The 26,374-nt window shown below is 42.3% G+C and overlaps 1 protein-coding gene and 1 long non-coding RNA gene across 6 annotated transcripts in view; one reads left to right on the top strand and one right to left on the bottom strand.

Moving 5' to 3' along the window:
- MINDY4 (MINDY lysine 48 deubiquitinase 4) overlaps positions 1-26,374 on the top strand; it is a 146,093-nt gene that overhangs the window by 29,234 nt on the left and 90,485 nt on the right. The gene's annotated exons all lie outside the window — the stretch shown is intronic.
- The window catches only part of LOC118143636 (uncharacterized), a 41,051-nt gene continuing 24,819 nt past the window's right edge, over positions 10,143-26,374 (bottom strand). The window contains exon 4 of the long non-coding RNA XR_004727889.3: positions 10,143-11,668. This is a non-coding gene — a long non-coding RNA (uncharacterized LOC118143636). The remainder of the gene's footprint in view (positions 11,669-26,374) is intronic.

Here is a 26,374-nt window from a genome sequence, read left to right as displayed (position 1 = left end):
AGTGGCTGTAGTTTTAATTCACAGATCCAGGAGCAGATTAACCTGCCTTGTTCTACTGTGGGTCTCTGCAGCCTTGATAACAGCCAAGGCCCCAAAGCCTTAGTGCTTCTGCCTTTTTGTCAAAACACTCCTGACACTGGGGACGCCTGGCAGTTTTTCAGGTTTTGCAGAAGAATGGACGGTAGATGGCAGCAGATCTTCATCAATCCTCCCAACCCCAGCGATTTAGTCTCGTTGCCCTTGTTGTATAATTTAATTCAGCGGACAATCACCAGGCCTCTACCAGACCTTTCTTAAGTACTTCAGTGGGAGAGAGACAAGTGCATCCCAAACTCTCCCAGGTCCTCTAGTGCTTCTGGAGGCCCCCAGATCTGGAGTGAAAGCCACAGGTATACGGATGCCTGTCTGTGTCCTGAGGGGGAATGAATTGTGCCAGCTGGGACCTGGAGGCGGTTTCTCGGAGGATGTGGCATTTGCAGTTCATTGACTATTTCCTGCTTCTGAGCATCCCGACTCTGAAAACATCTGCACCTCGTGGGTGAGTAATGGGGAGAATTTCTATTTTAATTTGTATGCACTATTGGGACTTCACATCAGACTATCAGTGTTCAAAATCTGACTCTTGAGACCCACAATGCCAAGTTTCTTACCAGCATGCTGGTCATCCTGTGTGGATCGTGGCCTGCCTGGGGCTCATGCACTGGTTCAGCCTCACCTTCTTAACCTGTTCTGGGGACCTCTCTTCTGTGCTGGGTACAGCTGTCCTCCACACCTACCATTGATGCCCGATGCTCAGCCACTTCTTTCTACTTCTCAGCCTGTTTATCATATTTTACCCTATACATGTGCCCCCAGTCCATGGTGGAATACCATTTTCTTTCTCCTCCTGAATGCTGGCCTCCTGAAAGTAGGCACAGGGGCGTAAACATGAGAAACAGCTCCAGTGCATATTACAGGCCACTCTGAGCCCTCCAAAAATGGGATTGATGACCCCAAACCCCTGTGTGGTTATTACAACCCCCGGGTACCTTCAGTTCCATGGTTTCCAAGTCTCTGACCTGATGGATCTGTCCGGGAAAAGAAATTTCCCAAGACTCAGATTTTCTTTGAGATCCAGAAAGTGTGGCTAAAGAAGTGAGAGAGTGACCGTACATCTCCCTGGAAGGGAAGATGAGTGATCTCGTATTGTTCATCTGCAGACATCATCAGCATGGCAGCTCTGAGATCCCCTTGGACCACACCTGGGCTCTTGCCAGCTCCATCCTAGGTTCTGAGTCCGGGGCTGGGAAGATGTTCCATGCAGGGGAAGTGGCAGCTGTTAGATGGAAGGAAGCTGTTGAGGCACTGAGGTAATATTTGGGTGACGAGTGTGAGACAGCAGGAGTGGTATTATGGAGAGTCTTTCTTGTATTCCTTTTTTTTCTCACTTCAGGATGCTTTTGTGCTGCTCTGTTAGCTATGTTCCAGCAGTTCCTGGCCACCAGAATCCCAAATAAAGGCCCACTGAGGTTAATAGGACCAGGATAAGACTGAGGCAGGGTGAAGCATCTGGGATGCAAAATGTAAGGGGCTACTCTCTCTCATGGTTGTTCAGCTGCAGTTTGGGCACCTGCATGACCTGAGACAGAGTCTCTTTCAATTTTGCACCTTAGACTTCTTGCTTATCTCACCCTAATCCTGTCCTGGTCAGCAGAGTCTAGCTGCTTTCTTTTGTTCCTTCAGTATCATGGACAAAACCTTCAATGATTTGATAACTCATCTTTATATTCTGGAATGGGGCCTTATTTTTCTGTCTTTACTCAGCCATGTTCCTGGACCTGGCAATAATAAGTGCCAAGCAAATGAGAGAGTGCCCTTAGCAAGGAGAATGAAAGGGAAAGTTATGCTGATCTGTCTGGGATAGTATCATGAAATTTCAAAGTGATAAATCTTTCATATAATTGGAGCAATTTGAACTTTAGTTTGCCTGTTGGCATTCATTAATTCATTCAGTATTTTTTTTTTGTTCCTACGAAACTAGTTACGTGACTACCTGACCACCTAATCATCTATCTAGCCATCCAAACAACTAACCAGCCATCTGACCACCCAACCAACCAACCAGCTATCCCAGCCAAACCAATCAACCCAACCAACCATCCAACCATCTCTTAAGTCAACAAACCATCCCACCCACCGAATCATCCCACCCAACCAACCAACCTAACCAACCCTGCCGAACAGCCATCCAGCAAATCAACCAACCAAACAGCTAAACATCCATTCCTGCAACCAACCAACCAACCAACCAACTCACTCACCCACCCACCCACCCAACCAGCCAACCCACCCAACCAACCCACTCAACCAGCCAACCAGCCAACCAGCCAACCCACCAATCCACCCACCCAACCAACCAACCAGCCGGCCAGCCAGCCAACCAGCTCACGCACCGAACCAACCAACCAGCCAACCAACCCACCCAACCAGCCAACCCACCCACCCACCCAACCAACCAGCCAGCCAGCCCACCCAGCCAGCCAACCAGCCCACCCACCCAACCAACCAGCCAACTCACCCACCCAACCAACCTACCCAACCAATCCACCCAACCAACCAGCCAACCAACCAGCCCACTCACCCACCCAGCCAACCAACCAGCCCACCCTCCCACCCAACCAGCCAACCAAAACACTCACCCAACCAACCAATTCACTCTCCCAACTGTGATGCCCCATCTTTAAGTCGTCTTGAATGTTACCTTCTTCAGGAAGTCATTCCTGATCTCTTCACTGTACCTATATTTGGACATGATCTGTTTCCCAGACCTCTCATGGCACATGTCACACTGGAGAGAGTTGACAGGCTACTTTGTTCCTCCTGCTGGACTGTCAGCTACCTGAGTATAGGGGTGACTTGTCTGTGATTCTACCTTTTTCAGTTTTGCTCAGAATTATTCCAATAAATAATAATTGAGATGAATTATTGACTTTGCTTGGAATTTGGGAGGGGAGAATGAAGTATGAGTTCTTTCCTTAACTCAGAAAGTTCATAGAAGAGCAGAATTAGTGACTTAGCACCCTGAAAAAGTTATCTAAAAATAGCAGAAGATCTGTTTCAGGGTCAAATAGATGGTGCTAATTGAGATGCCATAGGAGCTTAGAGGAGAGGGAGGGGGTTTTCTGGATGAAGCAGGGCTGAGCTGAGCCTTGAAATCTAAGTGGGTTTGAATAGCCAAATTTTGTGTGGCGGGGCAGTCTTATTCTTCAGGTCTTATTGCTGTCATTGAACTCATCACTCTTCTCTGCCTTCCTCTAAGCCTGAGATTTTTTTTTTGGGAGGGAAAAGTTTGCTGGTATCCCTGGGGTCTCATTCCTAAAGACTGAAGCAGCTCTCTTGTTCTTCCCCAGCTTATTTTTTTAGGGCCTGCATAGGGTTCTGCTGCATTTGCAGACATTTTTATATAATGTATTCTTATGATGGGCCATTGAGAAAGCCTAAGCTCAGCTCCTCCTAAGGATCACGGCATTGATTTAGGGAAGATGGGCATCCTTGTTCCTACCCTATTTCAAACTGATAGGCTGGTTGTCTTGGGGCCTGAGATAGAGAGAGCTGAAGTCTTTCCCTTGCCAAATCCCATTCAGTCCTGCTGGAGCACTGGGTGGATGCCTTCCCTCATGAATCTTGGGCTGGTTTTCTCAAATGGTAGCTGAAGGATGGAATTCTGCTGTGACTGTCAGAGCTGGTGTCTCCATTTTGCAAAGATGGACTCTGATGCTGAGTTCTGTTAGGGGCATATTGGGCAGAGTTCCTCAAATCACAAAGATGATCTGCCAGGGTAGCTTCCTGTATGGCTAGATTCCGTGCGTGTGCCTCATTCCAGAAAATTCTACTTTGTTTACTCATTCCACAAGAAGTTAGTAAAGCCATGGGATTTCTTTTATTTCCTGTTGAGGCCAGTTTTGTGGTCATAGGTCCCTCAGAAGTGGGCCTTTTTCCGATAAAGTAAACAGTTTTTGATTTCAATCTAAATATATGGTATTTAATTTTACTTAATTCAACAAAGCATTTATAGAATGCCTCTTGCTTGTTTGAATGGTGTTAGGGAGAGAGATGCTGAAGATTGAGGTTCCTGCTCCCAAGAGGCTCAGACATCCCAACAAATATGTACTACAGGAGTAAACAAAAGGAAAAGATGAGTGTGATAAGGGATCTGGCAGAGTGCTGTAGAGAGAGAGTCTGGATAGTTTCAGGGTTAATGATGCTGTCGATAGTTGAGTCCTGATTATCTGACAGACTCTGTTGTAGGAGCTTTAGGTGTATTACTTCATTTAATCCTGACAGCAACTTTACAGTTTTACAGGTGGGAAAACTGAGGCACAAAATGGCCAAGCGGTCTGAGTTCATGCAGCTTTTCTGGCTCTTGGGGTCTTAGTCTTAACCATTACCTTGGCCCCAACCTGGGGGAAGAGGACGGTTGAGGAGGTGGCATTAGCAAGGACCTAGAGGACAAGTCTGGCAGTTCAGAGAATGGAAGAATCCCAAGCTGAGGGGATGCTGTGAGCAAAGAGGTGGGCAAGTTGGTGTAGCTGGAGCCCAGGGGATGTGTGAGTGCTGGGAAGAAGGTGGACTGCAGGCCCGATAGGTGCCCCAAGAGCCAGACCTTCTTCTCTAGGCAATAGAGAGTGATATAAAGTTCTTTTGTGTCTTGGATTCTGGGGTGGTTGTTTTTTAACCAGGAAGATGTGCTTCAGCAAGCTGAGTCTAGGGATGCAGCAGGACTGAGCAAGGTGACTGGCAGCAGGGTCACGGCCGGGAAGGTGAGTGGGCTCTGGTCTGGCTGTGCTGGAGGGGTGAGGAGCCAGGGTGCTGTGGAGGAGAATCCAGAGGACGAGGCAGTGAAGGAGGACTGTGGGCCTGGAGGAAGGGGAGGCTGGGCAGGCAGTTAGCAGGGGTAGGGGCACCTGAAGGGGGAGGTGCTGTTTGGGTCAGGAAGAAGATTTGTTGTTTCTGGACATGTCCAGTGGAGCTTTTGTTTCCACAGTCAAGAGTGGGGCAGAAATGTAAGCCCCCGGGAATGTTGGGAGGAGCTTGCATGGGCTGAAAGCTGAAGTTCTTGGAGGGTGGACATTGCCAAGGTCAGTGTCCTGCAGTAGAGATCACATGCTTGGTGTGGGGCAGGGCAAGGAAAGGGAGTGGTCAGAGCAGAGGGAGTGTTGGGAGGCCAGCCCCACCCCAGGTGAAGGAAGAGCCAGCCTCCCAGAGGCAGGAGGTTGCAGCTTTGGACACTTAGGAGAGGTTGGGAGGTCACTGGGCCCGGTGGTGGTGGTTCCTAGGTGGCTTTGGAGAGAGCACCTTGAGCAGAGTGCTCAGGGGCAGAGGTCAACTGTAGTGTGTTGAGGAATGGGAGGGGATGAGGACACATGTGGAGAGCATAGAGCCTTTGTGAAAGAAGTTTAGAGATGAAGGATACACAGGGACAGGGTAGCAGCTCAAGATAGTAGAAAGTTAAGGAATAGGGCCCTTTATTCAGGACAAGAGAGATATGTGCATGCTTGCAAGCCATGTTTGCACCAGCAGCAGCAGAAGAGTTTCACCATTCATAGAGTCCAAGGAGGCGGGGTGCATGTGCTTGGGTGAGGCCCAGAAGGGGACAGTGCTGACAATACCAGAGTCATTTTCTGCCATGTTCAGTAATGATAATTGATGTCTGTAATGATGGGCCCAGGGCATTACAAGTTCCCAAAGTGCCTTTTAAATCTCTAGTGAAAGAGTCAATTCTACTCAGCAGAGTTGTTGAGTTACTTGAAATTTATTCCAACTAAGCAAAGCTTTGTTAAGTTATTGAGATCTGCTCTTTGGGAAACATTGCATTGTATTGTATCCTGAAAGTTTGAAACTTGGCTCACCGTCTTTCACATATTTAGTAACTCTTGGCATGGTGAGGTTGAAAGAGCTTCCGCTTTAGAATTGAACCGATTTAGGTACAAATCCTAGCTCTGCCATATGCTAATAGGGCAAAGGCAAAAACTTCTCTTTTTTTAGTCTCTTTTAGCTTTTGTATGATTGACATAAGTAATAAATAAAATAATATATGTAAAATATTTATAAAATATAAATATTAACCACAATGGTTATTTTAATAAATATTAGCTCCCCCCCAGCTATTTGGTTAGCCAAAACACCCATTTTTAAAAAATAGATGAATATATTCCTGAATACATGGGGATTTTGTAAGAAGGATGGGAACTATGGTTGCAGTCAGATTATGGAAGATTGTGATGGTCAAAAGAGAAATGTTGAGGGTTGTTGTGAGACCCATGGCCAAGGGCTCCTGTGACCTTGGGCATGTCTTTCCCCTGGGGTGAGGCACATAGTAGGCTCTTGGAAACCGTTTGTGGATTGAATGAATTTGCCAGCCTTGAGGCATTTCGTTCTTTTTCATTGAAGGTTAGGGGAGTTTGGGTCCATTTGAAAGGTCTGGAGTGTGAGGCAGATGTATCCTTCCACCCTCTTCTCTTCCAGAAGTCCTTCCCAGGCCAGGCCTGGACAATGGGCTGGCAAAATTGGCTGCCCTTGCCTAGGCCCATGTGGTGTGGTCCTCCGTCTCACTGCTTCTGCCTTGAGCCTAGGGTTTACTCAACTGTCTGAAGGGTCAAGATACATGGAAAGTCTGAGGGAGGATGATGGCATGTCTATAATTGATGTTCCTTCTTTTGGTCTTAATGCCACTTTGTTCAGCCTTTCTTCTTCAAAAAATCTCTTTTGAATGAGTAGAAAAGGAAATCTAAACTAAAAATGTCACAGATGGAAAATGAGATAAAGTACTTTGCCACCATCTGAGAATTAGAGGCTGTTTGACACGGCTAAAGAGCCACGTCCATTATTCCATGTCTGCCTCCTCATGCAGCAATGGCACACTGAGTGGCCATGTTCCAGAAGCTGCTGTATGGGAGGCATGATCTTATAAGGGCATTTTGACAGGTGTCTAGGAGTCAACCCCTGAAGCTGCCGAAGCAACCCATCCACACACACAATTCTCCCACCCATAGTCTCCCTCTGCCCCTGCTCAGCTCCCTAACAAATCTCAAGTCACTTTCTAGCCTTGACATGGAAGATCAGATGTCTTTAAAATTCAATACACTCCTAGGAGGATATTAAACGAAGAAAAGAGAGGTTGAAAGTATCCATTTTAGATCAAAAACAAAAGTGGGTCTGGTCCATTTAATATTTAATAAAGACATTACAACTGATTTATTCTTCTTCTTTTTAAAGAAAATAGCTACAAAAGGGCACATGTACCAGATGCCAGATCTGGGAGAACTTAGACAAGGATTCTGGTTTTAAAAAGTGTTGTCATATAAACTCCATGTGGATTCAGGAGGAGAGCATCCTTATTCTAAGGAGATGCAGGCCGAAGTATTTAGGGATGGGATGTCATATGTCCACAACTGGCTTTCAAATTGTTCAGCAAAAAGAAAAATAATGTGTGTGTGTTTGTGGGTGTGTATGTAGGTGTGCATGGAGAGAGTAAAAACAAGGCAAATGTTAACAATTAGTCACTATAAGTGAAGGGTATGTGCCAGTGTGTGTTTTATTTTTCATTCAGTTTTCCTGGTGGTTTAACATGTTTCAAAAAAAAAAAATAAAAATAAAAAACACATGGAACAAATAGGAAAAATGGATGGTTAATAGGATCTATCTCTTAGTGGGTAATGATCATAAAGAAGTATAACCAGGTGTGTTATTCAGCGCAGGAATCTGGCTGAGGTGATGGTATAAAACCCAAGGCTAGCCCAAGACACACTGAGGGAGCACCTCAATGCAGCTGATGAATTTTTTGTTATGCGGGCATCTGCAAGCCCTTGCACTCCAAGGAATCAGTGGTTACAGAAACAACAGCTCGCATGTGTTTTCCAGATGCATAGAAAACAGGCTCTTTCATGTAGGTCTGCTGGGCTCTGGGTGGCTGATTCCCACCCTCCTTTTCCAGACCCATCTTACCCCCTTTACCCAGCCTTCTGGTTGTTTTCTCAAAACTTCTGAATCTTTGATTCCGCCCCCATTGTGAGGCTCAACATGACATTTCCAACAGGAGACTGCCCAGAATGGGTCCAGCTGCTTCCGATGGTTTTCCATTTATTCTGAAAAAAGCTCCAGATACCTTTGGTCAAAGCTCTTCCTGGTGTCTGCCGTGCTGGGGCCATTTCTTGCCCACACTATCCGGAAGGGGCTGCTATCTGTAGGTCCCAGCACATCTGTCCCACTGGGGAGGGAGACGATGGTGGGAGAGGCAGCTTGGAGAACCAGGCACTCGGGATTTTGGAAGGGGTACTTTAAGCCTCACGCCTGGGTTAGATTCAGATCCTTAAAAACCAGAGAACCAAAGTGTTTCATTCTGCTTCTGTAGAAGTTTCATTGTAAGGACAAAAGGGATTATGCTGCTTCAATTTTTTTTTCTTTTCTACTCTTACAGACTCATGTGAATTATTGTTACCTCTTAAGGATCTGGGAGGGAAACTGGCTCTGTGTTAAAGTATTCAATGCCCATGTCCTGAATTCTGTGTGAGGTGGGCCTTGTGCTCCCATGCTGCGGGGATCATGGAAAGTCTCAGTACAGACTTTTCACCCTTGAGTGGCTGGATTCTCAGCCACGTCCAGCTCTTCAGTGAATGCCCTCACCTGCTGGCCTTTCCACCCACAGCCACCTGTGCTGAACAGTTGAGGACCCTCAGCAGAGGCAGTAATCCCAGAGTGAGGGCAGGGAGGAATGGGACCTATGGTTTGTTACCCAGGGACCCTCATAGCCCATTTCCTGGGAAAAATGACTGCCAGGAGAGTCACAGGGGGTTGGCAGGATGGCTCAGGGACACAGCTAATTTTAGCTCAGGGTGTGCTTGTCCGAAATGGGTCTGGCTCCCTCATGGAAATTCCACAGCTCTGGTTTTGTGTGTATGAGTGGTGTAATGCTCAAAGTTTGCAACGCTAACTTGGGTTTAATGGAACATGTTTCTTTTCCTTCTGAAAATGCCTAGAACACAGTCATTTCTCTGTGCTTTGGGAGTAGGTCAAAATTTCCTGGAGGTTCTTTGTTTGTGATGGGGCGGTGTGGGGGGGAAGAAAGCATAGCTCTAGGAACCAGACTTGATTTGATCTTACTCTGGCCAAACCAGGGCAAGATGGAGAATCACAGGGTCTCTGTGGCCACAGAGACCTTTGGGTCATCCATTTGGTGCAGTCAGTAAATTATTTAAAAAAAATACTGGGGGACCAGCCTCAGGTTCAGAGGCAGATTCAGACATTGGTAGGCCTGAAACTTACACAATCTGAGTGAGCTCTTTAAGAGAAAGAATATGCAAGTATTTAATTTTCACAAATTTCCCAAAAATACAAGACTGTGTGAGTACACATTTCTAGGACCTCTTAGAAAGAAAGGTCCCTGAAGCTTAATCTTCGTTAGCTTCAGGGTCAGTCAAATGCTGTTCAGGTTATTATTATTATTTTTTCTGGCCAAGTAAGGACATTAAAACAATTTTATAAAATTTCACAAGTTGAGGTAGACATAATCTTAATTCAAGATTATGTCAGCTTTTACAATGAACAAATTAAGCTTTGCGAAACATTCTGCTGCATTATTTTTTATTATTCTCCTGTCACCACGGACCTGTGTATCCTCGACGGTTGGCAATTTTCTGAGCCTCAGTGTCTTCATTTGTAAAGAATAGGGCTAAAAGTTCCTATGCTGCTTTCTGTACAGGACTTTATGAGAATTAAATTTTAAAATGTTCTTAGCAAGTGCTAGGGAAAGTAGAAGATGCTGCTTAGATAAGCAATTATTATTGTAAAGGCAAAGCTATAGAACATTTAGCACCCTTAGAAGGTCGCAGAAAAGGGAAATCAAAGCCCAGGGAAGGTGAATATTTGCCCAGGGTCACTTGGAGAAAGGCATGAGCTCCAAAAGTAAGTGTATTTTTAAATGTAAGCCTCTTCACCTTTCCAAAGTAAATGGACCCAAATTTCCTTCTTTTCAAATGGCTATGAGGTCAACCTTGGACCCAGTCAGAGCTGTTTCAAACATGCAGCTCACAGCCGTTACAGAAATGCTTATGTAGGGGAATGTCTTACAAGTTTGAAAGGAAAATACTTCATCCTAGAAGTTGTTTAAGATCATGCTTTGGCATATTTAATCAAACAGAGCCTAAGTGGGTTTAGTGTTTGGTGGAACTCGAGAAAGTCATCCTCTTGCAGCTTACTTCCCTGACACGTTGGTTGGCCTCCTTTATTAGGACATCATGGGCAGGATTGGTGTCCCAGAGTGGCTTCTCCTAGCAGCTAAGTAAACATCTCCACACAGCTTTGCAGTCCGCTGTGGAAACTGGCAGCAACTCCTTCAGGCGGCCTCTCAGAACCTTCCCTTTTGTAACGCCAAGGATGACTTTAGACCTCCCTGGGACAGGGCCAAGGCTGTAGAGGCAATCCTTTCCATTCTGGGCTCTCATAGCATCCTTGGGAGGCAGCCCCAGGGACATTTGTCTCATAGAGCCATCCCTTTGGGTCCTCACTCCACTGGGGAGGGAGGCTGGGCTGCCAGGGAGCCCTAATCAGAGGCAGCCTTAGTGGTCCTTCCCGCTGCGTGTGCAGCCTGTGGCCCACTCACACCTGGGATCCCTCATGCAGTGGGCCAGGCACCCCCACACATCTCCAGCACTGGCCCTGGTCACTGGGCTCATCTAGCATCTCGTGTTGGGTGGGCTTGGTTAAGTCCAGCAGCCACAGGCTAGTGTGCAGAGGGGTGGAGGTGAGATCAAGATGAAGAGAGATTACGGGCTAGCAACATTTTGCTTGGTGAACTGCATACCCCAGGCAAGAGTGGTTACTCAGCGAATTTGAGTGTGTTCCAGAGGCATGCTTCATAGAGATCACTTTTCCCTCGAGAAGATATTTTTCTCTCCCTAGGATAACATCATCTCTACCCACCCTTTCACTGCCTGTTGAGCAACTCCTGCCTCTGCACCAGTCACCTTTTGGAGCTGACCTCAGCCGTGCCCAGGAAACTTTAGCCTGAGAGAAGGGCAGGGAGGTATGAACTGGGAGGGCCACAAAGTCCTGCTGGTTTGTGTCTCCCCAAGGGAAGAGCAGTCTGTCCTAATGCATTTTTGGGTCTTAAGAAAATACAGGCAGTGCCTCTAATATCTAGCATGGGATAGATGAAAATAAACCAAGATGAGAGTCAGGAGCCTAAAGCTCTGTTTCTGCCTACTAATCGGGGGCCCTGGGAAAGCTCTGTCCTCAACTCCCACCTCCAGCAGGGCTGCAGGATTAAGCTAGATGGTTTGGATTAGCCTTTTCAGCCCTTCCAGGTGGATGAGCTGTATCTAGGTGATCTCAGAGTACTCCTCAGCTTCCAGAGGGAGCATCCATTGAATACCAGTTGCATACCAGGGTCTCGTATGCTAAATTGGAAGAATAGGGAATTTATATGAGGGAAGGTCACATCTAGTATAGTTTTGTTTTGCAAACTGTATGCCCTTGAAGAAAACTTCTGAGTCTGAGACTGTGGTAAATTTCTTCTCTGTTCCTGGAATGTTCCTGACTTAAGGAATAGAGATGCAGGAAGGAGAAATGTTGGAACTGATTTTGGATCTTGCTCTGGCTCTGCATACTTCTTGTCAAGGACGTGTGTCCAGGCCTGTTGGGAGGGACACATACGGAAAGAGGGTTAAGCTGAGGAACCATCACCCCAACAGAACAATGGCTTAGGAGGCTGGAGTACAGCCTGTGTTCTCTCCAGCCAAACAGCCTGGGCCTGGTGGCTTTTCCGGGAGGATGCGGGGCCATTGGTTCCTCCCTGCCTCCCGCCCCACTGCCTCCCAAGTCTGTCCTCAGTGGGCGATCCCTATCTTTGTCATCATGGACCCAGATGAGAGAGACTTGGGTATACAGCCCAGTTCCCAATTAAGGGTTTCACTGGTTTCAGGAAGATAATTTATTTGAGTTGAATTGTTAAGGCAGATTGTTTTCACAGGATTCCAAGCAGAGTGCTTTCTCACAGGAAATGTCAGACCAGTGATTCTAGTCAGGTTTTCCACATCCTTAAGAGGAAAGAAAAGACAGAGAGAAAAAAAAAATATTCTTTTTGTATGTTGTAGGTCAACCATTTGAGAACTGGCAACTGCAGGGTTTAAAATAAGATCCGTTAAAGTTGCTACACATTGTGATGATTAGTGCACCCGATGACTTCTCGATAACCCAACCCTTCTCTGTGGCTTAATTTGAAAAACACCTGTGAATATTCAGTGGCCAAGGGAGGTGGAGGAAGCCCCTCCAGAGGCTCAGAGTCCTGCTGAGCTCCCAGGAGGCGAAGACACTGGATGAACTCCCATCCTTTCCCAGGAGCACTGTAACACCAAAGGTCATGCCAGGTGACATCCTAAGTGCCATCCAGCTCTGACCACAATTCTGTCCTCTGCCTATGCCTAGAGGAGATTGGCCGAGGCGCTACAGGAAACCAAAGCAAAAAGGAGAGCAGGAAAGTGAAAGGAAGAAAACTTTTCTTCCATAGAGAACTTGGGTTTGTCTTTTTTTTTTTTTTAAGCATTTTACATTTAAACAAATTTTTTTTCTTAAAAGTCTTTTGATATCAGCTTGCCCTCAGGGATCTAACTCACAAAAGCTTACTGCTTCTCCAGCAGTTCAGTCATTCATGAGAGCTACTGAAGTGCAGGGGGCTGTGCAGAGTCACTGCAGGAAGAGCCCGGCAGGAGCGCAGCACCACTGCCCCTGGTGGGCACCTCCAGTGTTTGTTGTGTACACACATGGCCATGAAGTGCTTGCAGGTGGGGAGGGGCTGGGTTTGAAGAGCGGAAGCCCAGGATCCTGAGATGGTATGGTTCTTATAGCCCCTCAAAGACGACTCTGGCAAAAAGGAGGTTGAGACTAGAGGCAATGCGTCTGTTGCCAGGTGATGCCAGTCTTCTCTAAGCATGTGCTTGTCTGTCCAGTGCCTACATGTCTGTCCACATCTGAACAATCTCTGCTTTGTTATCATCTCACCCTCTTGTTCATTGCAAAATGACGTTCTGTTTCACGAGGGAGAGTGACAGGAGTGCTGAATTTGTAGTCAGGAAACCTGGACTCTGGTCCCGGGGTTGTCAGTTTCACTCTCCTTGTTGCATGGCCTCTAGTACTTATATACCCAGCATATTAGGTATGTGTGGGATGCTGGACATCCTCATCTTGTTACTGACTCTAGCAGGGATGCTTCCAATGCCTCAGCATTAGGTAGGATGTTCTGTAGGGTCCAAATAAAACCCTGTCCTTCCCTTGAGCATGCTAAGAATTATTTTTAAAGAAACATATATGGATATTTATTTTTATCAAGTGTTTTTTCTGCATCTATTTAGATTATTTTATATTTTTAAAATATCTTGGTATGAATTACATTATTGAATTTCTACTGTTAAAATATTCTTGCATTTCTATTTGGTTATAATTTCCCTCAAACTCATGGCTAATATAGCTATTATTTTATCTATATTTTTGTATTTTATGTTTAACAAGTGTTAGATTTTAGAATCAAGGTTTTGCTAGCTTCATTAATCATCATCATTATCTCAGCTAACACAGCAGTTTCTGTATGTAGGGTGCTATTCCTAGTACTCGATGTATTAACTCATTTAATTCTCACAACAGTCTTTTGAGGGAAGACTATTATTAGCCCAATTAGATGAAGAATGAAGAATAGATGAAGAATCTGAAGCCCAGAGAAGCTGGACACTTGACTCTCCTGCACAGACTTTTAGTATTGCAATAGGATTCATAGCTGGGACGGGTGGTTCCAGAGTCTGAGTGCACTGTATTTGGGAATGTAAATTGGGGAAATTTTCTTAAATTTGGTGGAATACGTCAGTAAAACTCTGTGTGTGTATGTTGGGGCTAGGAACGGGGGTGAATTTTAATTTAATGGTTTAAGAAAATGATTATATGTAGTTTCAGATTTTCTGTTAATTTTTTAGTCAGTTTTGTGATTTTTCTAGAAAATGGTTCCATCTGTCAGTTTTCAGATGTATTGGTTTGAACTTATTCATACTATTTTCTTCTTTCTGAGAAGCTTCTATTGATAATGTTTAGTTTTATCCTTCCTTTTCACTCTTAGTATTATTTATTTATACTGTCTTCTCTTTATCAATCTTGTCAAAAGTTTCCCTTTTTATTAATCTTTTAAAAGAATCAGTTTTGAGGGTTGTTGAATCTGGTATTTTTTATTTTGTTAACTTTTTCATCTTGCATTTATTTTTCCTCCTTTCTACTCTCTTTTGGTCTGTTCTGTTGTTCTCTTTTGCCGGGGGATGCTTAGCTCTTTGCTTTTCAATTTTCCGCAATAATGGGTAACGTTATGCTGTACATTGCCCTCTCCATACCACTTTCACTGCTTCCCATAAGACTTTTTAAGTTGTGTTTTTAATGTTAACCATTTTGAAATATTTTCTGTCATTATTTCTTTAATACATGGGTTATTTTTGGGGAGTGTAGAGGATAACTTTTTTTTTTTTTAAGAGTCTCTCTCTGTTTCCCAGGCTGGAGTATAATGGCGCAATCTTGGTTCACTGCACCTCCACTTCCTGGGTTCAAGTGATTCTCCTGCCTCAGCTTCCTGAGTAGCTGAAATTGCAGGCACCTGCCACCACACCTGGCTAATTTTTATATTTTCAGTAGAGACAGGTTTTCACCATACTGGCCAGGCTGGTCTCGAACTCTCAACCTCAGGTGATACATCTTCCTTGGCCTTCCAAAGTGCTGGGATTATAGACGTGAGCCACTGCTCCTGGTAAAATTACCTCTTTATCATTGAATTTTTAAAAAATTTATTTGTGGTCAGAAACACAGTTTGGAATTTTTTGAGACATAACATGTGGCCTCCTGTATGGTCAATATTTATAAATGTGTGCTTGACAAGAATATATATATTATTTGACAGTTGAATGTTTTGGATTAAACATATTATTTTCCTGTTCAGATATTCTTTATTTTTGTTAATGTTGTTTTTCTCCTTGATCTGTTAGTTGCTGGGAGAGATGTGTTAAAATTTTCTATTATGCTCGTGGATTGAACAGTTTCTCCTTTTAGTTCTGTCAAATTTTTGATGATAGGTTTTGAAGCTGTGTTGTTAGGAGCATAGAGGTTCATGATGGCTACATTTTTCTGTTGAATTTTTCCTTTTATTATTCTGTAGTAAGTAGGTTTATCTAACAATACTTTTAATCCCAAAGTCTGTTTTTATCTGATAACGTTTAGCTACGTCACCTTTTAAATGGCCAGTATATAAGTGGTATATTTTTGCCAGGCTTTACCGTTAAGCTTTTGTGTCATGTGTCTTAAAACAGTATTTTTTAAAAAAATTAATTATTTATTTATTTTGAGATGGAGTATTGCTCTGTCACCCAGGCTGGAGTGCAGTGGCACGATCTTTGCTCACTGCAACCTTCACCTCCTGGGTTCAAGTGATTCTCCTGCCTCAGCCTCCTGAGTAGCTGGGATTACAGGCGTGTGCCATCATGCCCGGCTAATTTTTGTATTTTTAGTAGAGATGGGGTTTCACCATGTTAGTCAGGCTTGTCTAGAACTCCATCCCTCGTGATCCATCTGCCTCAGCCTTCCAAGGTGCTGGGATTACAGGCGTGAGCCACTGTACCTGCCATATAGCTAATTTTTAAAAGTAAAATTCATCTGTGTCTCTCTCTTTTAACTGGCAAGTTTTATTTTTTTTGCCTTTAGTTTGCTGATTTACTTGAATTTATTTTTCCTGTTATATTTCATACTTCCCTTTTACCACACTTTTTGTTTATTTCATTTCTCCTTTCTTCTTGCTTTCTTTTTAAATTAACCATTTTAAAGTAAACAATTTAATGGCATTTAATGAATTCACAGTGTTGTATAACCACCACCTCTGTCTAGTTCTAGAACATTTTCATTTCTTCATCGTAAAATCCCTTACACAGTAAGCAGTTTTTCTCCATTTCTCCCCCAATCCCCAGCCTCTGGCAACTACCAATCTGTGATATTTCACATAAGTGTAATATCTAAGTTTTTGTGTCAGGCTTCTTTCACTCAACGTAATGTTTTTGAGGTTTATTCATATTGTATCATGTATCCATACCTCATTCCTTTTTATGGCAGAATGATATTCCATTGTATGGATATGTATAACATTTTATTTATTTATTCTTTGTTGATTGACATTTGGGTTGCCTCTACCTTTTGGTTATTGTAAATAGTGCTGCCATGAACATTTGCACACATGTATTTGTTTGAGTCCCTGTTTTTAATTCTTTAGGGGTGTATACAGAAAAGTGGAATTACAGAATAATTATATTTTTAACTTTTTGGGGAACTCCCAGACTGTTTTCCACAGTGGCGCTTACTTGTGAATTAACTGAAATGTATTTTTTTCTGTTACTCTTTTCACACTTAGAAATTATACATTATGCTTTTATTATTCTAGTGGTTATTTCTGAATTTATAATCATAATTGACTTTAATCAATCCCTCTACCCCCGCAAAAAATGTGAGATTTTAGGAAGCTTGAACGCTGATGATTGTTTCCCATTCCCATGCTCCTGTTTATGATGTCTGGTGCTTGAGTTTCACTTTGTTTTTAACTACTGTTAAATTAGTTGCTGTTGTTATTGTTTTAATTGTTTGTTGTCATCTAAATGCTCACTGATTTTTCTTCCTGATATGAAGAAATGTTAATTTCTTGATATGATTCTTTAATCATTCATTCAGTGAAGGTCTGTGATAGTAAACTGTTTTAATTCTTGTCTGAAATGTCTTCATTTTGTTCTTTCTTTTAGTGATATTTTAGTTGGGAATTTCAAAATTGCCAGTTATTTTCTTTCAGCACTTTGAAGATGTTATTTTAGTGTCTTATGCCCTTGTCATTGCTATTGAGAAACCTGCTGTAATTGTTTATAGGTAATCTGCCTTTTTGTTAAGATTTTTCTCATTGTCCTTGGTATTCCAGTAGTTTTCAAATGACATGTCTAGGTGTGCATTTATTTTTACATGTCCATTTGAAAATCATGTTTCTGTGAGGATGCATGTCTGGAAAGTTTTTTTTTTTTAAGAAAAAGAAAGGAAAAAAGAAAGAGAGAAAGAAAGAAAAAAGAATGAAGGAGAGGAAGAAAGAGGAGGAAGAAGAGGGAGAGAGAACAGGAGTGTTGCTTTACTGCCCAGGCTAGAATGCAGTCTAAAAATGGGTATTGAAAACCTCTTTTATGGCAATAATTGTGCTTAATAATGGAGACAGGAAAAAATGAGGGAAGACAATAACAAACAAACAGCCAACCAATATTTCATTTAAACCTGTGAGTAGGTGTGATGTAGTACTGATAAGAGTGTATATTTTGTGTATTTAAAGTGGAGAGTTCTATAAATGTTTATTAGGTTTACTTGTTCCGGATCGGAGTTCAAGTTCTGGATATCCTTGTTAATTTTCTGTCTCGTTGATCTGTTAAGATATTGATGTCGAAGTCTCCCACTATTATTGTGGGAGTCTAAGTCTCCTTATAAGTCTTATGTATCTGGGTGTTCCTGTATTGGGTGCGTATATATTTAGGATCGTTAGCTCTTCTTGTTGCATTGATCCTTTTACCCCACTATGTAATGACCTTCTTTGCTTCTTTTGATCTTTGTTGCTTTAAAATCTATTTTATCAGAGGTGAGAATTGCAACCCCTGCTTTTGATTTATTTATTTTTGCTCTCCATTTGGTTGGTAAATCTTTCTCCATCCCTTTGTTTTGAGTCTTTGTGTATCCTTGCATGTCTGGAAAGTTCTTAGCACTTGCCTTTTCAGTTATTTCCTTTCCTAAATTCTCTTTATTCTCTCCTTCTGGAGCTTCTTTTATACGTATGTTGGACTTTAGAAGTTTTTCTTCCATGCCTCTTATTTGCTGCTTCATGCATTTTATCTCTCTTCTGATAGTGACATTCTGAGTAATGTCATCTGAAAGCTCTTAGTAGTTAATGATATCGTCACTGTATCTCATCTACTGTTCATGTTTACCAAAAAATTTTTCCAAATTTTAAAGAAGTTCAAACCTGCAAAAAACTTGAAAGAATAGTACAGTGAATATCTATATGCTTTTCACCTAAATTCAGCAATTGGTATGATTTTGTCACATTTGTTCTTTCTCTTTCTCTCCTCTCCTCCTCCCAACATATATTATATGTATTTATATTTACACATATTTTTCTGGTGATTCATTTTTCTGATGATTCCCAGGCTCAAGTGAACTGCCCATCTCAAGCCTCCTGAGCAGCTAAGACTAGAGGTGTGCACCACCACACTTGGCTAATTTTTGAAATTTGCTTTTTCTGCAGAGATGGGGGTCTCACTATGTTTCCTAGACTGTTCTAGAACTTCTGAGCTCAAGCAGTCCACCCACATAGGCCTCTGAAGTGCTGGGATTGCAGGTGTGAGCCCCTGCACCCAGCCTCTAGTCTATTTTAATCTCAGTTTTAGTTTTGCATGAAGAGAATGGGCTTGTTGTCCTAAGAACGCCCGTATTCTAGTATTCTAGATTTGTTGGTTTGTTTCATTATTAGGTTTACATTAAGCATTTTTTTGTGGGGGCGGGCAAGGACAATACATAAGTGATGTTATACATTTCTTGTTACATCACATAAGGACCACATTAATGTCAGTTTGTTTTATTTTGATGACTCTAAGTTGGATCATGCTGTTAAGATGGTATATATCACTCTATCATTGTAAATATAACTTTCCCTATTGCAATTAATAAGTAATCTGAAACTTTCAGACCACATGAATATCCTATTCCTGAAAAACCTTCTATCCAGTGGTATTGGCATCTATTGATGACACTTTCCCATTTAAATGATTAAATTGGAGTGTGTAAAATGATGATTTTCTAATTTTCTAATCCCATCTACATTCACTGATGGTATTCTGTAGAGAATAACTTATCCATCTTCTTTCTCTTTCGCTTGCACTCCCCCCTTCCTTCTTGTCCTTCCTTTCTCCTTCAGTAGCAGATTCATGAATTTTTTTCAATATTTAATGTATTATCTATCCTCATTGTTGTATGCCCATTATTTCTTTCTTTTTTAATTGTACATGTGCACATCTTGCAGGGTTGTTGCATAGGTACACACATGCCATGGTGGTTTGCAGTCTCCGTCCCCCTGTTGCCTACATCAGGCATTTCTCCCAGTGTTTTCCCTCTCTAGCCTCCCTGCCCCCTGCTATTCCTCCCCTAGCCCCCCACTCTCAATTTACCCCAGAGTGTGGTGTTCCCCTCCCTGTGCCCATGTGTTCTCACTGTTCAAAACCTGCCTATCAGTGAGAACATGCCGTGTTTGGTTTACTGTTCTTGTGTCAGTTTGCTGAGAATGATGGTTTCCAGGTTCATCCATGTACCTACAAAGGACATGAACTCATCATTTTTTGTGGCTGAATAGTATTCCATGGTGTATATGTACCACATTTTCCTTGTCCTGTCTATCACTGATGGGTATTTGGGTTGGTTCGAGGTCTTTGCTATTGTAAACAGCACCACAATGAACATACGTGTGCATGTGTCTTTATAGTAGAAAGATTTATAATCCTTTGAGTATATACCCAGTAATGGGATTGCTGAGTCAAATGGAATTTCTATTTCTAAATCCTTGAGGAATCACCATACTGCCTTCCACAATGGTTGAACTAATTTACACTCCCACCAACAGTGTAAAAGTGTTCCTATTTCTCCACATCCTCTCCAGCATCTGTCTCCAGATTTTTTTAATGAGTACCATTCTAACTAGTGTGAAATGGTATCTCAATGTGGTTTTGATTTGCATTTCTCTAATGACCAGTGATGATGAGCATTTTTCATATGTTTGTTGGCTGCATAAATGTCTTCTTTTGAAAAGTGTCTGTTCATATTCTTTGCCCACTTTTTGATGGGGTTGTGCATTTTTTTCTTGTAAATTTGCTTTAGTTCTTTGTAGATTCTGGATATTAGCCCTTTGTCAATTCTAGATATTAGCCCTTTGTCAGACGGGTAGATTGTAAAAATTTTTTTCCCATTCTGTTGGTTGCTGGTTCACTCTAATGATTATTTCTTTTGCTGTGCAGAAACTCTTAATTAGATCCCATTTATCTGTTTTGGCTTTTGTTCATTACTTTTGGTGTTTTACTCATGAAGCCCTTGCCTATGCCTGTGTCCTGAATGGTATTGCCTAAGTTTTCTTCTAGGGTTTTTATGGTGTTCGGTCTTATGTTTGTATGTTTAACACATTTAGAGTTAATTTTAGTGTAAGGAAGGGGTCCAATTTCTGCTTTCTGCACATGGCTAGCCAGTTTTCCCAACACTATTTATTAAACAGGGAATCTTTTCCCCATTGCTTGTTTTTGCGAGGTTTGTCAGAGATCAGATATAACTCTTGCTTTTTTTGCTTTCCATTTGCTTGGTAAATCTTCCTCCATCTCTTTATTTTGAGCCTATGTGTATCCTTGCATGTGAGATGGGTTTCCTGGATACAGCACACCGATGGGTTTTCACTTTTTATCCAATTTGCCAGTCTGTGTCTTTTGATTGGGGCATTTAGCCCATTGACATTTAAGGTTAATATTGTTTTTTTTTTTTTTTTTTTAATTTTTTATTGGATTATAGGTTTTGGGGTACATGAGCAGAGCATGCAAGACAGTTGCGTAGGTACACACATGGCAGTGTGCTTTGCTTTTCTTCTCCCCTTCACCCACATTTGGCATTTCTCCCCAGGCTATCCCTCCCCATCTCCCCCTCCCACTGGCCCTCCCCTTTTCCCCCCAATAGACCCCAGTGTTTAGTACTCCCCTTTCTGTGTCCATGTGTTCTCATTTTTCATCACCCACCTATGAGTGAGAATATGGGGTGTTTCATTTTCTGTTCTTGTGTCAGTTTGCTGAGGATGATGTTCTCCAGATTCATCCATGTCCCTACAAACGACACGAACTCATCATTTCTGATTGCTGCATAATATTCCATGGTGTATATGTGCCACATTTTTCCAATCCAGTCTATTATCAATGGGCATTTGGGTTGATTCCAGGTCTTTGCTATTGTAAACAGTGCTGCAATGAACATTCGTGTACATGTGTCCTTCTTGTAGAACGATTTATAGTCTTTTGGATATATACCCAGTAATGGGATTGCTGGGTCAAATGGAATTTCTATTTCTAAGGCCTTGAGGAATCGCCACACTGTCTTCCACAATGGTTGAACTAATTTACACTCCCACCAACAGTGTAAAAGTGTTCCTTTTTCTCCACATCCTCTCCAGCATCTGTTGTCTCCAGATTTTTTAATGATCGCCATTCTAACTGGCGTGAGATGGTATCTCAATGTGGTTTTGATTTGCATCTCTCTGATGACCAGTGACGATGAGCATTTTTTCATATGATTGTTGGCCTCATATATGTCTTCTTTCGTAAAGTATCTGTTCATATCCTTTGCCCACTTTTGAATGGGCTTGTTTGTTTTTTTCCTGTAAATCTGTTTGAGTTCTTTGCAAATTCTGGATATCAGCCCTTTGTCAGATGGGTAGACTGCGAAAATTTTTTCCCATTCTGTTGGTTGCCGATCCACTCTAGTGACTGTTTCTTTTGCCGTGCAGAAGCTGTGGAGTTTCATTAGGTCCCATTTGTCTATTTTGGCTTTTGTTGCCAATGCTCTTGGTGTTTTGTTCATGAAGTCCTTGCCTACTCCTATGTCCTGGATAGTTTTGCCTAGATTTCCTTCTAGGGTTTTTATGGTGCCAGGTCTTATGTTTAAGTCTTTAATCCATCTGGAGTTAATTTTAGTGTAAGGTGTCAGGAAGGGGTCCAGTTTCTGCTTTCTGCACATGGCTAGCCAGTTTTCCCAACACCATTTGTTAAACATGGAATCCTTGCCCCATTGCTTGTTTTTGTCAGGTTTATCAAAGATTGTATAGTTGTATGTATGTTGTGTTGCCTCCGGTGCCTCTGTTTTGTTCCATTGGTCTATATCTCTGTTTTGGTACCAGTACCATGCTGTTTTGATTACTGTAGCCTTGTAGTATAGTTTGAAATCCGGTAGTGTGATGCCCCCCGCTGTGTTCTTTTTGCTTAGAATTGACTTGGCTATGCGGGCTCTCTTTTGGTTCCATATGAAGTTCATGGTGGTTTTTTCCAGTTCTGTGAAGAAAGTCAATGGTAGCTTGATGGGGATAGCGTTGATTCTGTAAATTACTTTGGGCAGTATAGCCATTTTCACGATATTAATTCTTCCTAACCATGAACATGGAATGTTTCTCCATCTGTTTGTGTCCTCTCTGATTTCGTTGAGCAGTGGTTTGTAGTTCTCCTTGAAGAGGTCCCTTACGTTCCTTGTGAGTTGTATTCCAAGGTATTTTATTCTTTTTGTAGCAATTGCGAATGGCAGTTCGCTCTTGATTTGGCTTTCTTTAAGTCTGTTATTGGTGTAGACGAATGCTTGTGATTTTTGCACATTGATTTTATATCCTGAGACTTTGCTGAAGTTGTTTATCAGTTTCAGGAGTTTTTGGGCTGAGGCGATGGGGTCTTCTAGGTATACTATCATGTCGTCTGCAAATAGAGACAATTTGGCTTCCACCTTTCCTATTTGAATACCCTTTATTTCTTTTTCTTGCCTGATTGCTCTGGCTAGAACTTCCAGTACTATATTGAATAGGAGTGGTGAGAGAGGGCATCCTTGTCTAGTGCCAGATTTCAAAGGGAATGCTTCCAGTTTTTGCCCATTCAGTATGATATTGGCTGTTGGTTTGTCATAAATAGCTTTTATTACTTTGAGATACGTTCCATCGATACCGAGTTTATTGAGGGTTTTTAGCATAAAGGGCTGTTGAATTTTGTCAAATGCCTTCTCTGCGTCAATTGAGATAATCATGTGGTTTTTGTTTTTGGTTCTGTTTATGTGGTGAATTACGTTGATAGACTTGCGTATGTTGAACCAGCCTTGCATCCCCGGGATGAATCCTACTTGATCATGATGAATAAGTTTTTTGATTTGCTGTTGCAATCGGCTTGCCAATATTTTATTGAAGATTTTTGCATCTATGTTCATCATGGATATTGGCCTGAAGTTTTCTTTTCTCGTTGGGTCTCTGCCGGGTTTTGGTATCAGGATGATGTTGGTCTCATAAAATGATTTGGGAAGGATTCCCTCTTTTTGGATTGTTTGAAATAGTTTTAGAAGGAATGGTACCAGCTCCTCCTTGTGTGTCTGGTAGAATTCGGCTGTGAACCCATCTGGACCTGGGCTTTTTTTGTGAGGTAGGCTCTTAATTGCTGCCTCGACTTCAGACCTTGTTATTGGTCTATTCATAGTTTCAGCTTCCTCCTGGTTTAGGCTTGGGAGGACACAGGAGTCCAGGAATTTATCCATTTCTTCCAGGTTTACTAGTTTATGCGCATAGAGTTGTTTGTAATATTCTCTGATGATGGTTTGAATTTCTGTGGAATCTGTGGTGATTTCCCCTTTATCATTTTTTATTGCATCTATTTGGTTGTTCTCTCTTTTATTTTTAATCAATCTGGCTAGTGGTCTGTCTATTTTGTTGATCTTTTCAAAAAACCAGCTCTTGGATTTATTGATTTTTTGAAGGGTTTTTCGTGTCTCAATCTCCTTCAGCTCAGCTCTGATCTTAGTAATTTCTTGTCTTCTGCTGGGTTTTGAGTTTTTTTGATCTTGCTCCTCTAGCTCTTTCAATTTTGATGATAGGGTGTCAATTTTGGATCTCTCCATTCTCCTCATATGGGCACTTATTGCTATATACTTTCCTCTAGAGACTGCTTTAAATGTGTCCCAGAGGTTCTGGCACGTTGTGTCTTCATTCTCATTGGTTTCGAAGAACTTCTTTATTTCTGCCTTCATTTCGTTGTTTACCCAGTCAACATTCAAGAGCCAGTTGTTCAGTTTCCATGAAGCTGTGCGGTTCTGGGTCGGTTTCTGAATTCTGAGTTCTAACTTGATTGCACTATGGTCTGAGAGGCTGTTTGTTATGATTTCAGTTGTTTTGCATTTGTTGAGCAGTGCTTTACTTCCAATTATGTGGTCAATTTTAGAGTAGGTGTGATGTGGTGCTGAGAAGAATGTGTATTCTGTGGATTTGGGGTGGAGAGTTCTGTAAATGTCCACCAGGTTTGCTTGCTCCAGGTCTGAGTTCAAGCCCTGGGTATCCTTGTTGATTTTCTGTCTGGTTGTTCTGTCTAGTATTGACAGTGGAGTGTTAAAGTCTCCCGCTATTATTGTGTGGGAGTCTAAGTCCTTCTGTAAGTCATTAAGAACTTGCCTTATGTATCTGGGTGCTCCTGTGTTGGGTCCATATATGTTTAGGATCGTTAGCTCTTCTTGTTGTATCGATCCTTTTACCATTATGTAATGGCCTTCTTTGTCTCTTTTGATCTTTGTTGCTTTAAAGTCTATTTTATCAGAGACGAGAATTGCAACTCCTGCTTTTTTTTGCTTTCCATTAGCTTGGTAAATCTTCCTCCATCCCTTTATTTTGAGCCTTTGTGTATCCTTGCATGTGAGATGGGTTTCCTGGATACAGCACACTGATGGGTTTTGGATTTTTATCCAATTTGCCAGTCTGTGTCTTTTGATTGGTGCATTTAGTCCATTTACATTTAGGGTTAATATTGTTATGTGTGAATTTGATACTGCCATTTTGATTCTAAGTGGCTGTTTTGCCTGTTAGTTGTTGTAGATTCTTCATTATGTTGAAGCTCTTTAGCATTCAGTGTGATTTTGGAATGGCTGGTACTGATTGATCGTTTCTATGTGTAGTGCCTCTTTTAGGAGCTCTTGTAAAGCAGGCCTGGTGGTGACAAAATCTCTGAGTACTTGCTTGTTCGCAAAGGATTTTATTCTTCCTTCACTCCTGAAGCTCAGTTTGGCTGGATATGAAATTCTGGGTTGAAAGTTCTTTTCTTTAAGAATGTTGAATATTGGCCCCCACTCTCTTCTGGCTTGTAGTGTTTCTGCCGAGAGATCTGCTGTGAGTCTGATGGGCTTCCCTTTGTGGGTGACCCGACCTTTCTCTCTGGCTGCCCTTAGTATTCTCTCCTTTATTTCAACCCTGTTGAATCTGACGATTATGTGCCTTGGGGTTGCTCTTCTTGCGGAATATCTTTGTGGTGTTCTCTGTATTTCCTGCAATTGAGTGTTGGCTTGTCTTGCTAGGTGGGGGAAATTTTCCTGGATGATGTCCTGAAGAGTATTTTCCAGCTTGGATTCATTCTCTTCGTCCCCTTCTGGTACACCTATCAAACGTAGGTTAGGTCTTTTCACATAGTCCCACATTTCTTGGAGACTTTGTTCATTCCTTTTTGCGCTTTTTTCTCTGATCTTGGTTTCTCGTTTTATTTCATTGAGTTGGTCTTCGACTTCAGATATTCTTTCTTCTGCTTGGTCAATTCGGCTATTGAAACTTGCGTTTGCTTCGCGAAGTTCTCGTATTGTGTTTTTCAGCTCCTTTAATTCATTCATATTCCTCTCTAAGGTATCCATTCTTGTTATCATTTCCTCGAATCTTTTTTCAAATCTTTTTTCAAGGTTCTTAGTTTCTTTGCATTGATTTAATACATGATCTTTTAGCTCACAAAAGTTTCTCATTATCCATCTTCTGAAGTCTAATTCCGTCATTTCGTCACAGTCATTCTCCGTCCAGCTTTGTTCCCTTGCTGGTGAGGAGTCTTGGTCCTTTCTAGGAGGCGATGTGTTCTGGTTTCGGGTGTTTTCCTCCTTTTTGCCCTGGTTTCTTCCCATCTTTGTGGATTTGTCCGCTGGTCGTCTGCGTAGTTGCTGACTTTTCGTTTGGGTCTCTGAGTGGACACCCAGAATGTTGATGATGAAGTATTTCTGTTGCTTGGTTTTCCTTCTACCAGTCTAGCCCCTTCGCTGTACGACTGTTGAGGTCCGCTCCAGACCCTGCTTGTCTGGGGTGCACCTCTAGTAGCCGTGGCACAGCGAGGGATGCTACCAGTTTCTTTTTCTGCTCTCTTTGTCCCAGGATGATGCCTGCCTAATGACAGTCTTTTGGATATAGAGGGGTCAGGGAGCTGCTTGAGGAGACAGTTTGTACTTTATAGGGGTTTAATTGCTGAGCTGTGCACTCTGTTGTTCATTCAGGGCTGTTAGGCTGCTATGTTTGATTCTGCTGCAACACAGCTCATTAAACAACCCTTTTTTTTTCTCAAATGCTCTGTGTTGAGGGGTTTGGGCTTTATTTTTGGATGTCCGATCAGGTGTCCTGCCCAGCTCAAAGGCAGACTAGCCACTGTTTGGCTGCCGAGGCTCCGCCCTGCTGTTGTGTGATTCGCGCTGTTCCTGCTGGCTCTGCTGT

The sequence above is a fragment of the Callithrix jacchus genome, chromosome 11 (genome assembly GCF_049354715.1).
Source record: "Callithrix jacchus isolate 240 chromosome 11, calJac240_pri, whole genome shotgun sequence".
In the NCBI taxonomy this organism is placed as follows: Eukaryota; Metazoa; Chordata; class Mammalia; order Primates; family Cebidae; genus Callithrix; species Callithrix jacchus.
This window is presented reverse-complemented; position numbering and strand designations above follow the sequence as displayed.